The 25,591-nt window shown below is 38.1% G+C and overlaps 1 pseudogene across 1 annotated transcript; it reads left to right on the plus strand.

Moving 5' to 3' along the window:
• Positions 1-463: 463 nt before the first annotated feature.
• LOC309667150 (large ribosomal subunit protein eL21 pseudogene) lies at positions 464-25,572 on the plus strand (annotated as a pseudogene). Its single transcript has one exon. The product of its transcript is annotated as a large ribosomal subunit protein eL21 pseudogene (transcript).
• Positions 25,573-25,591: the final 19 nt, after the last annotated feature.

Consider the following 25,591-nt stretch of genomic DNA (forward strand, 5'->3'; position numbering starts at 1 on the left):
GCGCCACCAGGAAAGTCCCAGGATATTTGATTTTTATCTGATTGTTTTCTATCACCAATAAAATGTTACATTTTAATTTTCCTTTACATGCTTATTTCTATACATGTGAGAGTATTTTTATAGGGTATATTAGTGTCAGAAATTGTATCTGTAAAATTTTCATAGACATTTAATGTGTCAAAAATTTGTGCATTTATGTTTTTATAGATATTCCCAAATATCTCTGTAAAGAGGTTGTTGCTGGAAGAGGTCATTGAGAGGGTGTGACCACTGGTTGACCTGCAAGCTGGACCTGGGCAATAGCAGGCTCCTCACCCCCACCCATGTCCCTGGAACATACATTCTGCCCACTGTTCCCATAGCTGGAGCTGTTTTCAAGGACGCAGCGCAGCCTTGAAAGAGTAATGTGCTGTTGAGACATCTGGACACTATGTGTGACTGAATGCAGTTAAGGCCTCTGTATAAACTTTTAAGAATCTGGTGGGTGGGTGAGGAGATCCACTTGTCTTGTGGCCACCCAAGACAAGCCTCATATGTAAGTTCCCTTGCTTATTAAACCTGCCACATACTAATCTGGAGTGGCCTACCTCTTTCTTCAGTCTCTCCTTGCCCTCCCTGTACAGGGACCGATGTCTGATTTCACCTGGGAATTCCCGAGGTTACGAACCAACAGTTGTTTTACTTATATGCCCACCAACATTGTGGAAGAGTATTTGTTTCACCTCTTCAATATAATATACAGTTAAATTTCTGTTTTTCTCCAGTCTGATAGTTAAAAAGTGGAATCATAAGTGAGTTTCACGTATTTTCAGTAAGGTTGACTACCTTTTAATATGCTGGAAAGCCATTTATTTGTATTTCATTTTCTGTGACTCACTGTTTTTGTCCATTTTTTCCTTCGAGATGTTGATATTTTCTTATTGATTTGTTAGAGTCTCTGTATGTATTGCAAATGTGTTCTGTTTGTTATTTGCAAGCTGGAGAAAGAGCATTTTCAGGCAGAGGGAATAGAAAGTGAAAATATCCTGAGTCATGCAAGAAGAATAGAAAGAACAGTGGGGCTATCTTTCTCCGCTTTGTGATTTCTTTTCAAATAGAAATTTAAAATTGTTATATAGTCAAATTCATCATTTTTTATGTTACAGTTTTAAAGTAGTTTCAAGACCATCCTAATGTGAGATAGTAAAAATTTCTGCCATGTTTTCTTTTAGCAATTATAATGGTTTCATTTTGTATGTTGAAAGCTTCTATCCATCCTTAATTTATTTTTGTGAAAGGTAAAAAGTAGAAATATATTTCTCCCCAGGTGGCTACTCAGTTGTTCTGACAACATTTATTGGACAATTCATCTTTCACCTACTGATTTAGAAGGACGCTTTTATCATATCTTAAGTGCCTGTATGTATTTGAGTCCATTTCAGAACTCTCTGTTCTGCTCTATTGTTCTGTACTTTCAGGCGTAATACCATACTGCTTTAATTGTTATAACTTTATAGTATCTTTTTCTCTCTGGTTGGGCTTACCTTCTCATTACTGTCCTTTCTCAGAATATTCTTGACTATTTTGTGAGTTTATTTTTTACTTACTTTAGGATTAGCTTGTTTCATTCCAAATATTCCTGTTGGTGTCTTTACTGGGGTAGCACTAAATGGCGTCTTTAATTTAATACTGAGTCTTACAAGCTATTCATCTGAATTTTAAGATGAGTTTTCTTTTTTTTTTTAATAAATTTATTTATTTATTTTTGGCTGCATTGGGTCTTTGTTGCTGCACACGGGCTTTTCTCTAGTTGTGGCGAGCGGGGCTGCTCTTTGTTGAAGTGTGCGGGCTTCTCATTGCGGTGGCCTCTCTTGTTGCAGAGCATGGGCTCTAGGAGTGTGGGCTTCAGTAGTTGTGGCACACGGGCTCAGTAGTTGTGGCTCGCGGGCTCTAGAGTGCAGGCTCAGTAGTTGTGGCACATGGGCTTAGTTGCTCTGCGGCATGTGGGATCTTCCTGGACCAGGGATTGAACCCATGTCCCCTGCACTAGCAGGTGGATTCTCAACCACTGTGCTACCAGGGAAGTCCTAAGGTGAATTTTCTTGAAGTTAACAAATGTATGAAGACAAATATGAATAATACTCTCATTTTATAGAGGAAGCAGAGATCTTCTGAGAGGTCCAAACATCCTCATTCCTCAAAGTCACAAAAGTGACAAGTCTTGAAAAGAGCCTAGGACCAGATTTTCTCCCTTATACTGTTGATCTTTCTATCACAGTTCACTCTTTACACATCTAGTGAGTCTCATCTATCCCCTTATGACAGGGAGAGACAGGTCCTGGAGTACGCCTGTCATGGCATACAGCCATGCTCAGAAACACAGTATAGTAAAATAGCTTTAGGGTGGGGAAGACTTCAGTTCCTCCATGACTTTTTTTTTTTTTAATATTTTTTATATTTATTTTTATTTATTTTTAGTTGTGTTGGGTCTTTGTTGCTGTGCGTGGGCTTTCTCTAGTTGCGGCGAGCAGGGGCTACTCTTCATTGTAGCGCGCGGGCTTCTCATTGCAGTGGCTTATCTTGTTGCGGAGCACGGGCTCTAGGCGCACGAGCTTCAGTAGTTGCGGCACTTGGGCCCTAGAGCGCATGGGCTTCAGTAGTTGAGATGCACAGGCTCAGCAGTTGTGGCTTGCGGTCTCTAGAGCACAAGCTTAGTAGTTGTGGCACACAGGCTTAGTTGCTTTGCGGCATGTGGGATCTTCCCGGACCAGGGATCAAACCCATGTCCCCTGCATTGGCAGGCAGATTCTCAACCACTGTGCCACCAGGGAAGTCCCTCCTCCATGACTTTGCTATTTCCTCCCCTGTTCCTGGAATGTACATTCTGTACATAGTGAAAAAAGTTTAAACTAGTTACTTGTCTTGAAAACTAAAACTAAAACTTATGAAAATAAGTTTCCTTATTGGAATAACATTAACAATAATTACAACTATAAACTTAAAATGAACAAGGAATTCATCAAGATTGATTCATTTTTGGTAAAAAAAAATTTTCTTCTAAGACAACTGTATGATCATATATATGATATCATTTATTTCACATTTTTGCATCATGAACAAAAAAATTTGATAGCTTTATCAGTTTTCCAAAGATTCTCTCTTAATCAGGTGGTATTTAAATAATTTTTTCTTTTCTGTACCCAGCTGTTATTATCCCTGCTGATTTTCTATATTTTTCAATTGTAAAGGGTTCTATCTCTGCTGAATTATGATTTGTCAATAGCTTTGCTCATAATTCCAGCAGTTCTCAATCATAACTTTTGTTGACTTAATGAATTCATTCATCTTTTGCGAGTCTGGCAATTTACTTTGTCTTGCATTGTGCTGAGTCTTTGTACAGTTTGTGACATCTGATAGTGTGGATAGCCCCCTTCCCCATGGCCCCCACCAAGGGCATCTGCATCCTAACCCACAGAACTTGTGAATGTCACCTTATATGGCAAAAGGGACTCTGCAGACATGATTAAGTTAAGGCTCTTGAGATAGGATCTTATCCTGGATTACTGGGGTAGGTCTGATGCAGTCATAAAGGTCATTATGAGAGAAAGGCAGGAGATCACTGTTAGTAGTAACTGCTATGATGGAAGCAAGAGCTTCCCCTTCCCCTCCACCTCACGTGTCCTCAAGTTCATTCTCTACATCTGTGTCTTTATTCCTGTCCTGGCCCTAGGTTCATCAGAACCATATATTTTTAGATTCCATATATATGTGTTAGCATACAGTATTTGATTTTCTCTTTCTGACTTACTTCACTCTGTATGACAGACTCTAGATCCATCCACCTCACTACAAATAACTCAATTTCGTTTCTTTTTACGGCTGGGTAATATTCCACTGTGTATATGTGCCACATCTTCTTTATCCAGTCATCTGTCGATGGACACTTAGGTTGCTTCCATGTCCTGGCTATTGTAAATAGAGCTGCAGTGAACATTGTGGTACATGACTCTTTTTGAATTATGGTTTTCTCAGGGTATATGCCCAGTAGTAAAGCAATTATACTCCAATAAAGATGTTAAAAAAAAAAAGAGAGATTGGCACGATGCAGCCACCAGCCAAGGAAAGCCTGCCTCCTTTTAGAAGTTAGAAGAGGCAAGGAACGGATTCTCCCCGGGAACCTCCAGAAGGAAGAAGCCCTGCTAACACTTTGTTATTAGCCCCTCAAGACTCATTTCAGACTCCTGACCTCCAGATTTGTAAGAATAAATGCGTGTTGTTTTAAGGGACTTAGTGTAGTAATAAGAAACGAATACAGCCAGATACCCCAAATCCTGACCTCAGAGAGCGCGGGAGTGATAGATGAAGTTGTGAGAAGTGTGGGATAAACAGAATCAGTTCATTAGTAAATATTTTAATGACTTTAGCTTCTGCATATAGCCTATAACTGTGGTGTATGAGAGTCTCTGTATCTCTACACCGAAAAATGAATATTCAAAATGCAATTTATATAAAACTTTTCCTTCTTCTGTCTTGTCAAGAAGCAAGATTCTTCCTTGTAGAACTACTGGATCTAGTTGGGGAAATGTTTGGAGATAAAAACTGAAGAAGCTGCAGAAGATTGGTGGACTGAATGTAAGAAAGAGCCTGAAACTATCTGAGTAATAAAGGAAAGATGCTGACAGCTGAGTGAGAAGTAGAGCTTACTGATGCTGGAATATTTTAAGAGAGAGAATAAGAACAGGGGCAGCTGTTCCAAGAAGTAGGACTTGGGGGACAGAGATGAGTCAGGAGAATTTTTAGAGTGTTACTGTGTGTTGTATATTGTAATTTATACCTCTGTGGCTCCCCAAACAGCTCCCCTTAATGAAAATCTTCAGAGTTAGGCTTTTGTTTGATTGTTTTAAAAATAGGTCTCGAATGATGCTGGTCCTAAAGCAGGAGGAGGCACATCTTTAATTGGAGTGTATGTTTTCAAAATAAACTATGATTATTTCTTACCTAAGGCTTCTAAGCCAGGTCTCTCTGATCTGTGATGTTCTAGGCTGAGACCAGGATGCCTGCAGCTTTCTGATCTTTAACAGTGGGGGTGAACCCTTCTCGTTGATTATCTTCTTAGAGGTGCCTTTGTGGCAGTTTGTGCTTTCTGAAGAGCTCCTGTTGTGGGCAAGGCCTTCAGGAGAGAAAACTTTCCAACCTCAGCTTCGTGCTTCTGTTTCTCATTTTCTTTGCTTTTCTGCACACAACAGTCAAACATCTGTAATGTTAGAATTCCTTTCTCTGGCTGCAGTTTCCTTGGCCTATCTTGTAACTGACTGTTTTGGATGAATATTCCTCTTGGGGTCAGCTCCTATACTGTTTTGATGAGCACAGTGTGGGAATTTGAGAGTAAAGTCTATGAACTGTGTACATTTGCACACAAGTGCCCATGTCCTTGTACCACTTCGTATGCCATCAACTAAAGTCCAGTTCTGATCAGTAACGACCATGATTACAACCAGATTCAGGGTTTGTGGTCCAAAGGAAATGCAGGCTACCCAGCCGTTTTCCACATCGTGCTCGGTGACTTTCAGCCTGAAGCCCTTGGAGGCTTCTGGGCAGTTTCAATTAGGTGTCTCCTTTACTGTGTCCTCTGTCCTATCCCCAGAGAGAATCAAAGGCAGTTTTCAACTTTGAAATACCCTCTCCATGTTATCTGGCTCCTGGGTCCTGCATGAAATTGTCCTATAATGTGCTATGAAAGTTGAGTGTTTTAGTTTTATTATTGTTATTTTCCCTCTCAATTTAAGTGTAGCTGAATGATTAACAGTTGGTCAGAGAGGTCATTCAGGGGGCACAGCTTACTGGGAATGGCACTGCAGAGCCACATGTGTTCATGCTTCCCATTCCCAGCAGCGACTCCCTCATGGGAAAGAGAGGCTGTGTCCAAGTATTTATGACCTGAACTGATACATTCAGAGAGAACGTAATAGGATTTATTTTCCTTTAGGCTCTGAGAGTCCTGTGTTGCAGTGCCCACATGGACTTATCTTGTCTTGGCAGTGCTGCATGAAACACAGCCAAGTCCAAAGAGCCAAGGCCTCCAACTGGCCTGTGCAACTGACAGGCAGGCACGTTGTCATGGCTAGTAGATGCATCTTTTCTGGCTCTGAGGGTATAATTAAGTCCTGAGTGATTACTGAAGAGAACTAATAGCTCTGGAAGTGCAAAATGAGGCACGGAGTTCTTAGTACAAATGAGAAGCAAGGGCTTGTGTCAGCAGATTTTTGACAAAGGTGGGATAAATGGACAAGCCTCAGTTATCTTTTTTTCTCCTCTGTGAATGTGGCGAGCAGAAAGAATCTGTTACAGACAGAATCATTTCCTAAACAAAAGACGAACATTTTTACATAAATATCTATGTTTTGCCTGGTGCCTGGCATGCTAGGATTATTTTGACAAAAAGTAAATAGCAAGGTGATACTGAGATGCGAGAGCAAAAAATTTATATCAATCCGTATATTATTCCATGAAAAGATCCAATCAATTTTACTCCTATTGCCAGAGGAAGAAGTTATGCAGCCATGTTGGGTAAGGTTCACAAATTGCTCTCCAATCAGGAAGTAAATAATATCTAAATCCTGCAAATTGAATTTCTATTAAGAAATTTATCTCTGGCTACCCTGGGGTTTATTAAATCTTTTAGTGCTTGTGGAGGAAGGCAATATATCTCAGTGTACAAACCCAGACTGATTGGGGTGAAGAATTTTAATTTTTAGGGTCAGGGACATACCTCACCTTTTAAAACAGGTTTAATGAGAAGGGAGCAGACAAATGTTGCTTTAAAAGCCATTCTAATTCTTCATGTGTTGTCCTTTATCCATATTACCACCCTGTTGCTAGTTTCATGTACTTTATAAATTGGAATTAATGGATTTTTTGCATAAGAGTTTCAAGGTCACAATGTCATAAATTGAGTAAATAAATAAATCCCTCACTATCAGAATTGACTTGCTGTGTATTAACATCTATATATTCATTATTTTCTGCATTCATAAGATGCCAGTACTGCTATTAATAAAATTTGTATTTCCTGTACAGGGCTTGTTTAACTAGAAAATGTAAGTGGCAGTCCTTAACCTATCATTTTTCAAAGAAGAACAAGTGGAAATGTTTATTCTGCTCTTGCACTGCCCGTTTTCAGATTCTCTTCTATAAGAACAAGTGATAATAATAGCAACTATTATTAATCTATATTGAAAATTTACTATGTAAAAGGTATTTTTGCACGTAGCTTCTCATTTAAGAAAGGTATTATTATCCTCATTTTTATGATGGCGGAAACTGAGGCTCAGAGAGTTTTAAGAACTTGCCTGTGTAGTCAAGGATAATAAGTATCAGAGCCAGATTTTTGAATCTGGCCTGTCAGGATAGGCTGGATTAGGCTGGATTATGCCAAAATCTCGGTGGTTTAAGACAGCAAAGATTTATTGTTTCTAACCCTTGGCATCACATGTCCATTTTGCCTCTAAGGGGTCTCTGATTCACAGTTTATTCACTCAGAATCCAGGCTAGATAACTGGACAGGGTGACTGGGAGAGCGAACAGGCCAATCGGGCATGGGCTCTTATGGCCTTCTCCCTGAAAGTGACGAGCGCATGTCTTCTCTCATTTCATTGGCCAAAGCAATTCACTTGGCCCTGTCTCATTTCACTTGGGCAGGGAAATGTGTTATTATCATGTGTCAGGCAGGCAGGCAACAGGCAGTGTCAGTGGATAGCTTAATACCATGTGTATTCAAAAGAAACCTATGTTGGTCTTTGTATATGTTAGCTTTAAAAAATTCCAATACATATTAGCTGCAACTTAAAAAGGGCCCTAGATCTGTTCTAAGGTTCAGAAAAGATATGACCGCTCCAAAACTTGTTCGAATTCAGTTATCTGAATTAATGACTTCCTTGTAGAAGAATTCAATGGTTTTATGATTTGTTTCCCTAAAATGGCAGTATTTATAATGATTTGTTTGTTAGCTAGATTTTAAGGAATAGATAGATTTAAAAGTAACCAGCATGGATATGTTGAGAAAATAATTTAAAGGATAGAAAACATTTCCTAGTTCCTGTGAGGGTCCCCCTCAAGGATTCCCATGTATATAATCCATAGCAGAGACTGAAAATCAGAATTTTAATTCAAATGGGATAGATCATCTGGTACCTTCTTCTGGGATTGTTTTTGTAAGATAGGAAGGTGTAAATTAACTCTCAAGTGTCAATTTGAACAAGCCCGTGAAGCAAATGACAGGAAGATTGGTTAGAGAAATATCTGCAGCAGAGAGGACAGTGTTGGTTGGGACTTGAGGCAAGAGAAATCTTAGCTGTCCTAAAATCAAAATTCTGTGCAGTGATGACAATTAATAGCCTGTCACACAAAAATAGAATGAAATCGTCTGGAATTCTGTCTTGTAGTTTAGTCCAGAGTTTGTGATTTTAACTTTGACAGTTAAATTTTGTGCATCTTTCAACATTTAGCATAGCAACTCCATAAAGGCATAATATACCTACCAGAGCTCTTAGCTTCTGCCTTGCCATGCCGGCCAGGCCTCTTGTGTGCTCTGTGAAAGATGCCATCACACAATCAAAGTAATATTTTCCCTGAGGTTCCCTGGGGCAGACCGGTTCTGCAATTTTCCAGTAATTGTTTGGGAAAGACAACCCTAGATTTAGTCTTTCTCTTTAATCTTTCCTCCCTCAATTCTCTGCACTGTGGCTCCTGGCTTCTCTTTTGCCAGCCTCACTTAAGTACCTGGGACTGGGGTGGAGTGGTCTGTGCCTTTAATTACGGAGTGGGGTTTAGTGCCTCCCTGAATGGGCTCCTACTCCAGAAATCCCCTCTATCCCTGCAGACCAGTGCCTAAAATCTCTCTCCACAATTGTGATGATAAGGTTAAAGTATTCCTCGGCATCGGGACGTGTGGAAGGAAGAGCTGAGGTGACCTTTTGGGGTTAACATACTTCTTTTGTTTTGAGTTCACAACCTGGGAAATGACTAATGTTTGTGCATATAGATTTTTTCCTTTTACTTATCCGCTCCCACAACGAACCTGTGAGGTTGATGGGTCACAGGTGATTGGTATTGATTGCTTTTATTACTTTTTCCCTCCATTTCACTGGTAAGAAAATGGAAGCTCTGAGTTGTTGGTCAAGTCAAACAGAAAATGCTAGAATCTGGCTTTTCAGACTCCAGGTCCGATGCTCTTTTCTCATACAATGTTGACATTTTCTTGTTAGCATCTTGTTATGAGGAGTAATAACATGGAAGTAATTAATAATATTCCAATGTACTCCCTTTAGAATCCCCAGTAGTTACCCGGCAGTTACAGACCTGGACTTCCTATGGGAAGAGCTGCTTGGGGATGGCGTCCCTCTTGTGATGTGGTCTGCCGCCCTCTGCTGGCCAAGTAGCCCATTTTTCTCGTTGCTTGGTTTCTTCTGGATTTAATCTTGATCTTCCTAGCGCAACATCTTTCAGCAGAGTGTGCAACTCTTATCTGAAGGTGAGAAACCATTCTGGTTGGCACTGCACTAAGGAAAATATCAGAGAAAATCAAAGAATGTAGGATTTGATATTTCTTCAATCGTATACTCCTGTGTGTGAAGGCTCCCTTTTCTCCTGCCATCTACTGAGGGACACTTTCATTACCCAGGTCCCAGAGTGGCCCTGGCCTCACCTTGGCTCTGGCATTCTCCTAATAACCTTTAAAAGAGAATAAACTCTCTTCTCCAAGTCGTGCCGAGGGAGGCAGCCAAGAGGACTGACGCCAGAGGTATATCACACATCTAGAAGCCTAGGAGACCAGGAAGGAATTGGGCCGAAACTCCTCAAGATGGAGAGGATCCATGACTAGAGGTCAGAAAGGCAGGTTGGGTTCTGCAGGGTGGCAGTGGGGGTGTGGGTCTCTGATGGGAAGAGGTAGGTCTTCATGGAGTGGATCCAAGTCCAATAGATTAGCCAAGACTACAAGGCAGGCAATTGAAAGTTGAGTGAAAGTGCTTAGGACAGGGACAGATGAGCAGCTTAGCTAGTTAAGAGCTGATTAACAGATAAAAGGCAAGAGCGCTCACATGCTAACTTGAGATGTTTGTTGCATGATCTTCTCTAGGACAGTAGAAAAGCAATTATATATGGTGGCCTTGACCACTGTCAAAAGGAATTGTCAATTTGCATCGTCTGTCGTATACTATCTATGGGTGGTTAGTTAGGATTCTCACTCTGATGAGTCTTGGAACAACTTATATAATTACCGTACCTGTCACAACATGATCTGGTGCAAATACCAGAAGTAAGGTGGCAAATTATCTTATATCGGTGGTTCTCAAAGCGTGGTCTCTGGACTAACAGCATCAGCGTCACCTGATGGAAATTCATTAGAAACGCACATTCTTGGGCTCCATCCCAGACCCGCTGAATCAGAAGCTGGGGGTAGGGCCCAGCAATCTGTCTTTTAACAAGCCCTCCAGATGATTGTGATGCATGCTCAAGTTTGAGCCAGCACTGCCTTAGATTATAAGTATAAATGACTAACATCAGATTGTTTCCACTAAGGAAGGACTATAAATGATTTGTTGGCTGAAGAGGGAAAGGATGCAGAAAGACAAGGCAAAGATTTAAAAGACACATGTCTCTGCTATGTTCAGAATGGCTAAGATTGCTTGAAGTTTGACCACTGGATAAATTGGGGCAATAACAATATCATACAGCTTAAAGCTGGATTGCCAAGGTCACAAAAGGGCAAGGTGGAGAGTCAAAGAAATGCTGACAGCCAGGATTGATCAGGCACACTCTATGATTGTTGTGGGACATGGTCATGAAGCGTGGCCCTGTGTTCTGACTCTGTGACTGACCTTCTTTGATATAGATGCAGTAAAATGATACCTTCCTGAAAAGGGCAAGACCAAAATGATTTCAAAGAAATTAATTTTCCCAGATAAAAGGAATTGACAATGTCCTCTGAGAATTTTATTTAAAAATATTTATTCAATTTGGGGAATAATAAATGATAAAAGCCTCAGAAAGCTTCTTCTTTAATCCTTTATTAAAAGTATGATTCAAAAGTGTTCAGTTAAAAAAAACACAGAAGGGTCATAAGCATCATCGTAGTTTTCACTGTCTCGTTATTTCTTTCTTGAAAAACCAGCGTTTTAAAAAACATGGTGTTATATAATAAAGTGTTTCTGGAGAATTTAGTCCTTATGGCTGGAATTCCTGAAACTGCAAAATAAGTCACTGGTTGTCATCTTGTGCCAGGGAGATGAAGGGAAACCTGTTCTCAATTACTGGGCAGCTGGTATGTTTTAATTGTTTGCTTTTTATAAGCAGTAAAATAAAAGTAGTCCTTAAGTATCCTTATACACTGTTAATGCAGTGCTTCCCACACTTGTCATGCATCACAATCCCCAGGGAACTTGTTAAAAATGCAGATTGCCCACCCCTCGAGGTTATGATTTAGTAGGGATATGATTTTTAACAAGCATCCAAATGATTTTGGTGCGGGTGGTTTGAAGACCACACTTTTCGAAACCCTGCCCAGGGTCTACCCATAATTTATGTGCTCATTATTTGAGCATTTCTGAAAGTGACTGACAATTCACAAAAAGCCAATTTAGTGTAGGTAAAGACTTAACTGTGAGCAACACATGCTTACTCTAATAGAGCTTCGTTATTTGGTATTTGGGGCAAATGAGTATTACACACACACACAAAAATTTAAAAATTAACAGGCTTATTTTTTTAAAGCAGTTTAGGTTTGCAGAAAATTGAGCAGGTAGTACAGAGTTCCCTCTCTGCCCTGCTCAGAGTTTCCCCTCTTGTTAACATCTTGCATTAGTGTGGTACATTTGTTACAGCTGAACCAATATTGGTACATTATTATTAACTAAAGTCTGTAGTTTACATTAGGGTTCATTCTTTGTGTCATACAGTTCTATGGGTTTTGACACATGCATCATGTCTTGTGTCCATTATTATAGTATCCTACAGAACAGTTTCACTGCTGTAAAAAATCCTGTGCTCCACCTATTTATCCCTTTCCCACCCCGCTCCCTGAACTCTTGGCAACCACTGGTCTTTTCATTGTCACTATAGTTTTGGCTTTTCCAGAGTGTCATATAGTTGTAATCATATAGTATGTAGACTTTTCAGACTGGTTCTTTTCACTAAGCAGTATGCATTTAAGATTTCTTTATGCCTTTTAGTGGCTTGATAGCTTATTCCTTTTTATTGCCGAATAATATTCCATTGTATGGATGTCCCACAGTTTGTTTATCCATTCACTTTTTGGAAGCTATCTTGTTTGCGTCCAGTTTGGGGCAATTATGAATAAAGCTGCTGTAAACATTTGTGCGCAGGTTTTTGTCTGGATGTGACTTTCAGCTCATTTGACTAAATACTTAGGAGTGTGATTGCTGGACTGTATGGTAAAACTATATTTAATTTTGTAAGGATCTGCCAAACTGTTTTTATAAAGTGGCTGTATCATTTTGCATTCCCGTCAGCAATGAATGAGAATTCCTGTTGTTCCACATCCATGCCAGCATTTGATATTGTTCATTTTTTTGATTTTTGCCACTTTAATAGGTATGTAGTTGTATCCAATTGATGTTTTATAATAATTTGCAATTATCTAATGACATATGATGTTGAACATCTTTTTATATGCTCATTTGCCATCGGTATATCTTCTCTAGTGAGGTTGGATCTGGTTTATTTAGTTGGATCTTTTGTCTGTTTTGTGATTGGGATTTTTTTTTTATTTATTTAAAAATTTTTAAAAATTATTAATTTATTTATTTTTGGCTGCATTGGGTCTTTGTTGCTGCGTGCGGGCTTTCTCTAGTTGCGGCGAGCGGGGACTACTCTTCGTTGCAGTGCACGGTCTTCTTATTCGGGTGGCTTCTCTTGTTGTGGAACACGGGCTCTAGGCTTGCGGGCTTCAGTAGTTGTGGCACGTGGGCTCAGTAGTTGTGGCGCACGGGCTTAGTTGCTCCATGGCATGTGGGATTTTCCTGGACCAGGGCTTGAACCTGTGTCCCCTGCATTGACAGGCAGATTCTTAACTACTGTGCCACCAGGGAAGTCCCTAGGTTGTTTTCTTATTGTTGCATTTTAAGAGTTCTTTGTATACTTTGGATACAAGTCCTTCATCAGATATGTTTTATAAATATTTATCTCAGTCTTTGGCTTGTCTTTTTATTTTCTTAGCAGTCTCTTTTGCATAACAGAAGTTTTTGATTTTCTTGCAGTCCAGCTTACCAATTTTTTCCTTCATAGATTGTGCCTTAGGTGTTCTATATAAAAACTCATCGCCATACCCGAAGTCACCTAGATTTTCTCCAGTGTTATCTTCTAGAAATTTTACAGTTTTGCATTTTACATTTAGGCCTATTATCCATTTGAGTGTTTTTGCAACATGTGTAAGGCCAGTGTCTAGATTCTTTTTTTTTTTTTGCATGTGGATGTCCATTGTTACACCATTTGTTGAAAAGACTGTCATTTTTCCACTGAATTGCCCTTGTTTCTTTGTCAAAGATTAGTTGACTATATTTGTGTGGGTCTATTTTTGGGGTCTCTGTTCTGTTCCATTGATCTATTTGTCAGTTCTTTCACCAATACCACAGTGTCTTGGTAATTATTGTAGCTTAATGTATGTCTTGAAGTCAGGTAATGTCAATCCTCAGACTTTATTCGTCTTCAGTATTGTGTTGGTTATGCTGGGTCTTTTGTCTTTTCATAGAAGCTTTAGTTTATATTTTTGTCCACACAAAATAACTTGCTAGGATTTTGACTGGGATTGTATTGAATCTATAGGTCAAGTTGGGAAGAATTGATATCTTAAGAATATTGACTCTTCCTAACCAGGGAAATAAATTTTTTGATACGTAAACATTTCTCTGTAAGCTTTAAAACTTTACATAATAAAATACTTTCACAATAATATTTATAAAGTGTAATGTTAATTTCTCTAACTTTCTAAATGTATATGAAATAAAGTTTGACATTTTCCTTATGTCTTGTGGTGATCGTTTTGAGTTGGTGCACTGGTTACTAACACAGTTGTTTCTACTGCTTCATTTTCTTTCTCTGTATCAGGTATCTTAGTTATCATTATGGCTAATTGTTTGCATATCTTTGTCACCAGCTGGATTGTGGGCTTCTTCAGGGCCAGGATCATATTGTGGTCATTGCTGTCTCCCAAATCTGGTAGACTGTTTATAAATGTTTGTCAAGTGGATCGTGACTGTCTCTAATATCCATTTCTCTCTCTTTTAACTTTTGCTTCTAGTCTGTTGTATTAAAGAAAAGCAGAAAAGTCAACTTCATTAAGAACTGCCTGCTTAAAAAGAGTCGATAAGGCTCTAAACAAAGTCCTTAGTACAATTTTTGTGAGAGCTATTGTGGCTTTTGGTGAAGTACAGGGCGACTGTGTATTTTTTTTTTCTTTTTCTTTTTTTTGGCTGCTCCGCACGGCTTACAGGATCTTAGTTCCACGACCAGGGATCGAACCCTCGGCAATGAAAGTGCAGAGCTCTAACCACTGGACCACCAGGGAATTCCTGACTACTGTGTATATTTAAACATACAGAAAACTTGAATTCCCATATGCTCTCCACCTAAATAATTGTTAACATTTTGCCATAATTTCTTTATCTCGCCCACTCAGTGTAGTAACACACACATATATTAACACATACAAACACATATCTTGCACCATTTGAAAATTTGTAGTAAGTTCAAAAGTTATAAATATTTCAACATGTATCATCTAAGAATAAAGACAATGGAAATACTTTATTATACTTAAGGAAGTTAATAGTAATCATAAACATTATTTAGCAGCCATTCCATATTTAAATTTCTCTAGTTGTTACAAGAATGTCTTTTTATAAGCCAGTCTAGGTTCCCACATTGCAATTGGCTGGTGTGTCGTGTTTTGTGATGTGATATGTTAGGTTGTACTGTGTGGCTTTGGGTAAGTTCCTTTACATCCCTGTGTAGTGTAGGATTATCTATAATATTGTTTTGAGCTCTGAGAGTCTATTGAGTCTCTAATTATAGGGCATTTTAGGTCGATAATTTTGCATTTTATTTTTAAGGAACCAAAAAAATAGAAATGTTATGAAGGAATTTGACAGGAACTGATAAGCCACCAAATAGAAGAGCAGTGTGTTTAAGTCAGCTTTGAAATACCAACAAAACTCAGGTGAATGTCCATGGAGTTTTTTTCCAGTTTTATTGAAAAATAATTGACGTATGTTACATGGAGCTTTTAAATTATTTCTTCTATGTAGAACTCAGCTGTGTGAAAGTAAAAATCTATCTATGGAGATTGATGTCTTTAAATATCACTGAGAACCAGGATAGGAATTGAGGCCATGGACTACTTATTGAAGCTTTTTCCAGCACAATAATCTTCTTATCTATTATGACCCTGCTCAGAAAATAAACATTTTAGACAACTGAATTAATTTCTCATGCCAAATAGTAATAATTTTAAAATATTTTAAAACCTATCATTTTGTAATAATTTTAGACTTTTTGAAAAATTACTAAAAATAAGAACTCTGCATATCCTCCACTCAGATCCCCCAGATGTTTATATCTTCCTTAGCTAAAGTACAATTCTCAAAATTCCTTCAAGCTTTCCTTAAAAAAAAGGGTTTCTGTTTTTGCTTAAGGAGTATCTTCATTCACTTTCATATTAGACTATCCACTATTCTTGGACTTTAAAAATCCCATACCCACTTTACAGACTGGATAAGATCATTCTTTACCACATCCTCACATTTACTTTTAAAATTTCTAACCTCATCTCTAGTATTTTTCCTTATAAGGAGCTAGAGAGCCACTACAAATATGGTGGGGTGGGTTCTGAATAATTTGTCTTTGATTTAAACTTAAGGCTTTATTCCGGAGAACGCCTTTTAGAACACAAGTATGAAAAAAAATATTAGTAAAGCACTTGTATGACAAAGTTGGCTGCAAAATCCAGAAATGAATGTTGGCATTTTAGCTTCCTCCCAGTTAACAATTTTAAAAAATTGTCATTGCCCTGAAGTGCTTAAGAGATTATGGCCTTTACATTTTTTTTTTTTTAAAGCTAAAGTCCTGAGAATAATTTATGGTCAAACTGCTTATTTTTGTTATTTTTGAGATTAATATGTAACGTTTAAAAAGTGCTACATAGTGTTTCCTCCCTCTATCCCGCAGCTGTACTATACTGTTATATCTTTTATATCAATATATAAGCATTTCATTTTAAAACTATGTTCCAGACTAAATAAGCTTAGCATCCTCAAGCAAAATATTTAAAATCTAATTGTAATTAACCTTGACTTGTGTTATGATTTATTATTAGCATAGGCCTTTCAGTTGCTTTGGTTGATTTTATGAATTCTGACACTTGTCTTGATAAAGCTCACGTAGAGAGACATTTGGAAGTGGTATTGGTGAAAAGATGGCTTAAAATTCAGGAATTTAGGCAGGAAGTTATGTAAATTCAATGTAAATTCATATTTTATTTTTATGTGTACAATTTAATCATTTAAAAATTTAATAGAATATTTCTTACATGAAGTTCACCATTATGTTCATCTTTCTTAGAGGATTAGTGAGATTAAGGGAATAATATTAACTCAAAGCCGAGAAATTAAACTGTGAAAGCCAAAGAGTCAGGCTTTAAGGAGTTGCTGTAATGAAAGTCTATCAAAAAAAAAAAAATTGGGATAAGAATTAGAAATCTTCCACATATAACTCAGTTTTTTCGTTTCTTTTTTTTCTTTTTTTTTTTAATAGGGAAGAGTCTTTGGTCAAAGCCGATATGTTAAGCTATCAAAAAACATTGTAGCCTCATACTGCTACTTCCATGACCTTAAGAATATTATTAGTGCCCCATGGGTATGGTAACCAGATATCTTTGATAAGATCAGTTTCTTAAACTAGATTGCCAAGGTAAAGTTTAAAACATGAGGAGAAATTTAAATTTATCACCGAAGAAAGCTAAATCTACCTGTGTAAAAATGTTAATACCAATTAAATTATGTTAAGAATGGTGGCTGGGTGGAGGAAGAAAGGGAAAACAGAGAGAACTAATCTATGTGGACCAGTTTGGATGTGTTTATCTGCTAAGTAACAGAAAACCCTGACTCAAAGTGGCTTACACATGAGGAATATTTATTATGTCACATAACACGAAGTCCAAATGTGAATGCTCCAGATTGTTGATTGATTCAATGGTCGATTCAGTTGCTCAACAGAGCAGGAACGTAAGTTCTCTGCATCTTTCTGTTCTACCCTCTTGGACCTGTTGACTTAGTTCCCCACATGGTTGCAAGATGGCTGCCACCGCTCCAGGAATGGTCATAAACACAATGACACTGGGCACAGGGGATGTTTATCCCCAACTATCTTTTTTGTTAGTAAGGAGAGAGAGCCTTTCCCAGATTTCCCACACATCATAGTATCCAGAATTATACCTCATGCCCATGTCCAAACTAATCCTTGATAATAAGAACAGGAAACCAGGCAGTGTGGAGTGGGCCCCCCCCCCCTCTTCTGAGCACCAGGATGTACAGAGGAGAGGAGACACCCAAACAATGTAAGCATCTTTTTAGCAAAAGGGGAAGAGAGGACTGGATTTTGGTCTCTTCTACTATGAGTAGCGTCATTATTCCATCTCTAATCAAACTTCAATATTTAGTATCAAGGGATTGGGAGGAGCTATCAAATGAATTTACCATATATGGGTCCATGTGTTAATAAACCAATGTGCCAAAACAAACTCAGCTTAAAGACATTGAGGGAAAGAAAGTGGCAACTGACTCAGTCAATGAGTAAAAGTTCAGCTGTGCTCTGAGGGCTGAAGCACATCAGTGCTGTGACCCACAAAAGAGTAGTTAACCTTCTTCATCTCAAATCTTTTGTAGTTATCTATAGAAGAGAATTTCTATTTTAAGCTGAAGAGACTTCTGCAAAATATCTGGCTGTGGAGTTTATGAAAAGGATTCTGAAAAAAGGATGCATTTTGTGTAATCTTAACAATATGTCTTATCCTGAGGCTTGTTTGAAGTTGGTAAATAGAAACATGTAGTTCCAAAAGAGATTTTGGTGTATATACCTATACGAGACACATGGAAATTTTAAATACTTTTGAAATGTAAAAATACAATTTATAGCTTATCAAAGTATATGGTAGATAAGAAGTGTGACTGATTATTCTAATCCTTTACTTTGAAACTATGTTGCATGGCTTGGTCCATAACTTCCTGCTCTTCCACTTAATATAACAATAAAACCTTATAAATAATAATAAAAAAACCTCTCAGAACACTTTACTTCATGACCCATGTATGTGTGATGGATTATATAATTCTGGTTAATTGCTTGTCTATCCCCACAAGACTCTAAGCTCTCCTGATGGTTTCTGAATTTTTATATAGGATGGCTTTGGGACTGCAATCTCTTTGAAGGGGAAGAATGTATGGAGGGCTTGAAGTTTTGTTTTCCCAGTACTAAAATCATCATGAAAAATCAGAAGAATGGTAATGAGGGTAAGCATGGGGGTGCTGGTTGAGATGGTGGGGCCTCAAGCACCCCTCCAGCCACTCCTTGGTTTACGGTGAGCAGCTCAAAACTATGTCTATAGTTCACTGTCATCTCCCTAGCAGAAAGCAATGTGATTCCAAACACTAGTTGAATGACCGAATAACCAGAATCTATTCCTGTTTGCCAAAAGCAGAAACTAAGTTACTTGTCACATGAAGTAATGGATTTTTCTTTGTTTTCCTAATTGTAAAGCTTGCAGGAAGTGGAATGACAGAATTTTTTTTTTTTTTAACTCTAATGGTCCAATTGTGCAGAGATGTGTAGTCCCCCTTTCTGAAATAAATCTTCATGTGATTTTTTGTGAAAGGATACAAAGGAAATAAAATTTATAGGTATATACACCAAAATCTCTTTTGAAACTACATGTTTCTGTTTACCAACTTCAAACAAGCCTCAGGATAAGACATATTATTAAGACAGCACAAAATGCATCCTTTTTTCACAGTCCTTTTTGTGTCTGAAAATATCTCTATCTCACCTTACATTTGACGGGATCCTTGTGTGTTCAATTTTCGTCAAAATTCTCTTCTTTCAGAATTTGTGGCCATTGCTTTGCTACCTTCTAACATTTACTGCAACTGGTATATAAAGTGTTGGTCTTGGAAATTGTCTTCAGTCAAAGGAGCTACCCTGGAATTCAAATAAAGATCTCTCAGAGCTGATATAGTCGATAGAGAAAATGGAGTCTGCAAGTTGCTAGTTCAAAATCATAGGATGAGTACAGGCAGTGGGGGTTAGTGGTTTTAAGCATGAACTTTGAAGTCAGACAGTCCTGAGTTTAAGCCATAGCTCCCCTTGCTTCTTATTTGATGCGTTACTGTGGAAAATTACTTAACCTCTTAAGTCTTAGTTTCCTTGTGCATAAAATAAAAGAGATAATAGTGTCTATAACATGATTGTTGTGATGATTCAATCGGAGTGCTCACTAAACCTTTAGCACATAAAATGCCCTCAGGAAAATATATTTATTATTCATTATTATTGTTAGAATCAGTCATAATAATACTTATATAAATGTCTTGATTAGAGTTTATGGGGCAGCCCATTTGTACAAGAAGCACATTTTAAAAAATTATAAAAAAGCATAAGAACATTGAAGTGAAAATTCAAATAGCATAAATGTGGATAAAACAAAAATGAAAAGACTTATTTGCCCTACAGCCTAACTTTACTTCCCAGAGGAAGCCACTGAGAAATGTTTAAAAATTAATTTTTCCTTTCGGCCAGAACCGCCATCTTCCAGTAATTCGCCAAAATGACCAACACAAAGGGAAAGAGGAGGGGCACCTGCTACATGTTCTCTAGGCCTTTTAGAAAACATGGAGTTGTTCCTTTGGCCACATACGTGCGAATCTACAAGAAAGATGATACTGTAGATAGCGAGGGAATGGGCACTGTTCAAAAAAGAATGCCCCACAAATGTTACCATGGCAAAACTGAGAGAGTCTACAGTGTTACCCAGCATGCTATTGGCATCCTTGTAAACAAACAAGTTAAGGGCAAGATTCTTGCCAAGAGAATTAATGTGCGTATCGATCATATTAAGCACTCTAAGAGCCGAGATAGCTTCCTGGAATGGGTGAAGGAAAATGATCCGAAAAAGAAGGAAGCCAAAGAGAAAGGTACTTGGGTTCAACTGAAGCGCCAGCCTGCTCCACCCAGAGAAGCACACTTCATGAGAACCGATGCAAAGGAGCCTGAACTGTTGGAGCCCATTCCCTATGAATTTATGGCATGATGGGTGTAAAGAAAATAAAAGACCTGGACGGTATAAATGTTTCTCTTAATTGAGTAGAAGTGTGTGTTCCCCTCCCCCCAAACACATATTTAAAGCACACACACACAAAAAATAAAAAAATAAAAAAAATTAATTTTTATGTAAAATGTCTCCCAAACACTCATTAAGGTGGTCTGTCAACTTTGAACAGTGTCAGTTGACCCCATGCCATAAAAATTGGTGAATGTAGGTCTGTTTTCACATTTTCTTTCTACCTCCACCACACTAACTTCATTAATTACATTTTAGTTTTTCTATTGATTACTTTTATAACTTTAGATTATACACCTAAGCCCTATTTCTTGATCTGATTTAGACAAAATCATGCTCCCTGTGATTGACATGAGGAAAGTAGCACTCCTATCCTTTCCAATTCCCCTTCCCATATAACCAACTCCCAGCTATCATCACATATATTACTTTTACTTTGTCAAGATATATTTATATTCTGTGTGGTAATATATATTTATACCTTACATGTTGGTCTGTAGGTCGATTCTGAAAATGGAAAACAAAGAGTTTTTATAATATTATGATTATATAAATATTTTCTTTGCAAAACCAAATAGTATGATTGGACTCGTGGAGAAGCTATAATCTTAATGTCACAAAACTAGTGTTGTTCATAAAGAATGTTCTAAGCACAAAGCTCAGATGGACTTTTTTTTTTTTTAACACTGTCAATTTTTCAAGATCATGCCACTGTTGATTTAGACCTCATTCTTTTCCGTATTTGTTTCTCCTGACACTTTATTTTTCTTTTTTATGCAAGAAAGCATCATATCTTAAGATTGTCTAGCTGCTTAACCGTAATTTTTCTTTAATATAGATTAACCATATTAGGTGCAAGCGTACCATATTAGGGTACAAGGGAAATAAACTTTCTCATTTTTTTTATGTCTCAAACTATATCTATCTTACCCTCATATTTGATAGGATTCTTGGGTATTGAATTTCAGTTTCAATATTACTTCCTCTGAATTTGAGGCCATTGTTTGGCTGTCTTCTAACATTTAGTGTGACTGAGGATAAATCTGATGCCATTCTGTTTCTCATTCCTGTGTATGAAACTTTTGTTGGTTTGTTTCATCCTCAGGAAGGTCTTTTGGAACCTTCTCTTTATCCTTGGGATTCTTGAATTTCATAAGGATTTGTTCATGTTTTCTGCTTGGCTTTCACTGGGACTCCATATGAAGACTCATGTCTTTCTTTGGCTCTGGGAGATTTTTTTCAATCATATATTTCATTATTTTATCTCTATTTCTTTTTTCTTACTTTCTGGAGCTTTTATGAGATAAATATGTGTTCTTGAGGATTTATCCTCTATGTATCAACTTTTCTTTCATATTTTCTCTTTTCTTTTGATTGTATGATGTGTGTGATCTTTTTATATTTCTCAGTCATATTTTTAGTTTCCAAGAACAATTTGGTTTCTATTCCTTTCTTTTTTGGAGGGAGAAGGTTATAATATCATCTCAAATATCTCTGGGAGTACTAAGTAGCTTTTTTTTGTATCAGGTCAGTTGTTTTCTTTGCTCGTCTTGGTCCTTCTCTTTTGGATTCTTGCTGTTCCTTAGATAATGCTTGATTGTCTACTCAGATTTGTGAATAAAGAACAAAGTTCATTGATAAAGGTAGCTGCTGTGGGTTTTCTTTGTGTCATTGTGGTGAGGCACTGATTTTTAAAAGATCTTTTTTTGACTGAAAAATTAATGCATACCAAGACTAAAAATTAAAAACAAAAAAAGGTATACACCGAAAACCATCAACCTCTCAGAAACCCTCCCAACTGTTAACCACTGTTACTAGTTTCCTTAGTCTCCTTCTATATAGAAAGTATATACAGGAATGTTTATATTTATATATTCTCTATTTTCACAAAAAAATGGGAGTAAGCTATACATGTTGTTCTTCACTTGGCTTTAAAAAAACAATTTATTTTGCAGAGTATTTTGCATGTGGATGTATTATTCTTTTTCATGGCTGCAGAGTTTTACATTGAATGGAAGTGCTGGAATTTATTGAACCATTCTCCTATTGATGGAAAGGAAGTTAGATTCCATCTAATCTTTTGTATTACAAATGTTACTGCACCAAATATCCTTGTATAGACTTCTTGGGGCTTATTTGTAAATATTTTTAAAGGAGATATTTCTGGCTTATAGAGTATGTGTATTTGAAGCATGGATTAAAATTTTTTTGTTTAATTAGTTAATTTCTTATATAGGTTATAGGTGTTCAATTGGACAAAAATCCAAAGGTACAAAAGGATATAGTAAAAATTAAATCTCTTTCAACCCTTTGTTGTCTTCCTCTGACACCCTCCTCAATCTCAACCAAGACTTTTATCACATGTAGGTGTGTGTGCGTGTGTGTGTGTATGTGTGTTGAGATTATCACATATGGGTTTGTGTTTGTGTGTATGTGTGTGTGTTTCCTTCTTAGGTAAATTCCTAGAAGTGGGATAGCTGAGTCAAAGATATGGGAGGCATTTCTTTTTAAAAGTGAGTAAAATTTTTTTCTGTGAAAAATGTTCATATTTGATTACTTATAAATGGAGCCATTTGAGTCCTTCCCGCATTTTCCATGAGTCAGGCCCTGGGAGTTCATCCCATGCCTCCTTCACTCACGTCTGCTGTTCCCAGCCCCACATTCCGTCTGGATGCCAAGGGTTTTTCCAGGGATGCATATTTACCTTCACCAGTATTAGAACAGAGTAGATTCTTGCAGTTTTATATAATCTCTACTCCTTTCTTTGAGTGTTAGAATCCATGGCAAACGACAATAAAGAAATGGCATTTGGCTTGTTTGGTCTCTCTTCAGCACTATAGAGGTAAATGGTGCAATTAGATGTTTGCATGACAACATAAAGAGGCCAGTATTTGATGCTGGGCAGCTTTCTGTGCAGAACAGTGTAGTTGCTGAAATGCTGTTTGTCTTCCTACCTTTTCATTACTATCATTTTTGTTCAATTCCAGTGCTTTTTACAAGCTTTCATTTCTCTATCTGTGGCCAGTCTTGGTTGGGGTTTCTAATGACACTGATCTGTAGAGAGGCATATACCCTTTATTACAGCACTAAAAGAATCAGAAGTGTCAAGAAAGCATAGCTTTTGCACTGAAATTCTCAAAGGTAAGTAGTTTGTTTTATTAATTTTCATTGTCTGTGAGTTTAGGTGAACATTGTGGAGATTTACATTGGTAAATAAAGCAAGACTGGGTAGTAGAATGTTAATGAGATTTTAAAATCAGGAGATGTGGGATTGGAAACCATCTGTGCCTCCCAGAAATTGTGTGACCTTGGGAAAATCAAAGTAATATCTCTGTGTCTCCATTTTCTCATCTGTAAATATTCACAGGATTGTTGTGAGGATTAAAGAGATAATGCAAGCAAAGTGCTTTTTCAAATGCTATCAAGTGTTATGTAAAATTATAATTGTAATGTTAAAGGGAGACATGGACAGAACTTATTAAAATCAACAAGATTAGTTTTCATTATAATTTCCAACATTGCACATTATGCTAGAGTGTTAGCTTCAGATGTGTTGTGTTTTCTTAGCTTAATGGAAAATATGGAAGGCCATAGGTTTTTGGATGGGGCATCTCATGATTCACATCCTTCTTGGTTTAATGAATGTTGCCAGCAGCCTAATAGGACCAGAGCCCAGGTGTAGTGGGAGACAAGGCCAGAAGGACTGGTGATGATGGACTGGGAAGGGCATGGAATGCCGGCCCCAAGGAGAATGGATCTTAGTTGTTGAGTATTGGAAATCTGTGGGGCTGTCACTTTGGGAGGGTGATGTGGAATATAGAAAGATACCAATAGACACAATAAGAGGATGAAAAGTTCTTCAGTGGCAAAAGATCCAGAAACATCCCTACTTGGAAGTAACTACATAAGGCAGGAGACTGTTAGGCATGGTCGCAGGTGGAGGCATAGGTCTCCCAAAGTTCCTATAGAGGGCACTGTGCTGCTGACTCTACTTCTGTGGGTGACCATTTGGCCAAGAGTGAGAGGTTCACCTTTGCGTTCTTGGCAGGATTTATAGCCTCCTGGCCACCTGCCTGACTGTGCTGTAGGCTCTGGCTTGGGTCTGCCTACTCACCAGGTGCAAGAAACTGTTCCAAATCAAGCTCAGCACATCTCTTGAGTCTTCACTCAAGAGACTGGGTGGTGGAGTGACACAGCTCAGCAGACCCAGGCTGTAGGCCTGTCTTAGTTTATTCCTGCAGGGTGCAACAAGGGTTTGTAAGAAGGAGGAAACACAATCACAGAGTACAACGGATTGGTTAAGGAAGAGGCTGGGAGCAGGGAGAGCACTGAGGACCATTGCCATAGGCCAGGCATGGAGTAGCCATGTCTTAAGTTGGAAGGTGTGGTGGGAATGGAGAGGCATAGCCAGATGGCAGAAACAGTGTGAGAGAAGAATCAATATTAGGTGAGCTAGAAGAATGAATATTAGAAGGGAGAAGCTAGAGGGAGGAGTCCAGGACTATGTCAAGATTTCACACTCCAGCGGGTGGGAGCGTGGAAACATCATAATGGGAAATGGGCAGGAGGAGAAGATGTGGGTAGTGGGGAGAAGAGAAGTGGCAATGTCCACCAGGCGGTTGGAAATGCAGAATTTAAGAGGGTATTCAGAATTAGAGCGATAGAGAACAAATTTGGAAGGTTTCCATTTATAAGCCAAAGGAAAAGCCTTGCTGTAATAGAAGGTTCTACAAATTATATTCCAATGAAACAAACAGTTTACTTTCACAGAAGGGTTTACTCAGATCATACAAGGTCTAATCTGAGAGAGGATGTTCGGCACCCATGCTAGCTCAGCCTTCCATTGCCTTCCTTTAGGCCCGTGGTGCAGGACACACCTTGGCAGTCAGAAATCATGGTTGAATGAATATGTGGAGCCGTAATGTCTGGCAGACCCTGAAAGCAGCAGTATGCACAAGGTGAGACCCACCAATTTTGAGTAATGACCCACTTACTTAGTCACCATGTATACCAGTGGTGCTCAACTTTGCTGTGCATAAGACTCACCTGTTGAGCTTTTAAAATATCCTGAGGCCAGGCTACAACCCAGATGAAATACATTCCTCTGCTCCAAGGGATTTTAATATGCATTCAAGGATCGGAAACATAGCCAAATATGTCCCCTGAGTTGGAAGCACTGTTGCTGCTCAAACAATATCATCCTGTTGAAAA

The sequence above is a fragment of the Balaenoptera physalus genome (genome assembly GCF_965194825.1).
Source record: "Balaenoptera physalus genome assembly, chromosome: 9".
Lineage (NCBI taxonomy): Eukaryota > Metazoa > Chordata > Mammalia > Artiodactyla > Balaenopteridae > Balaenoptera > Balaenoptera physalus.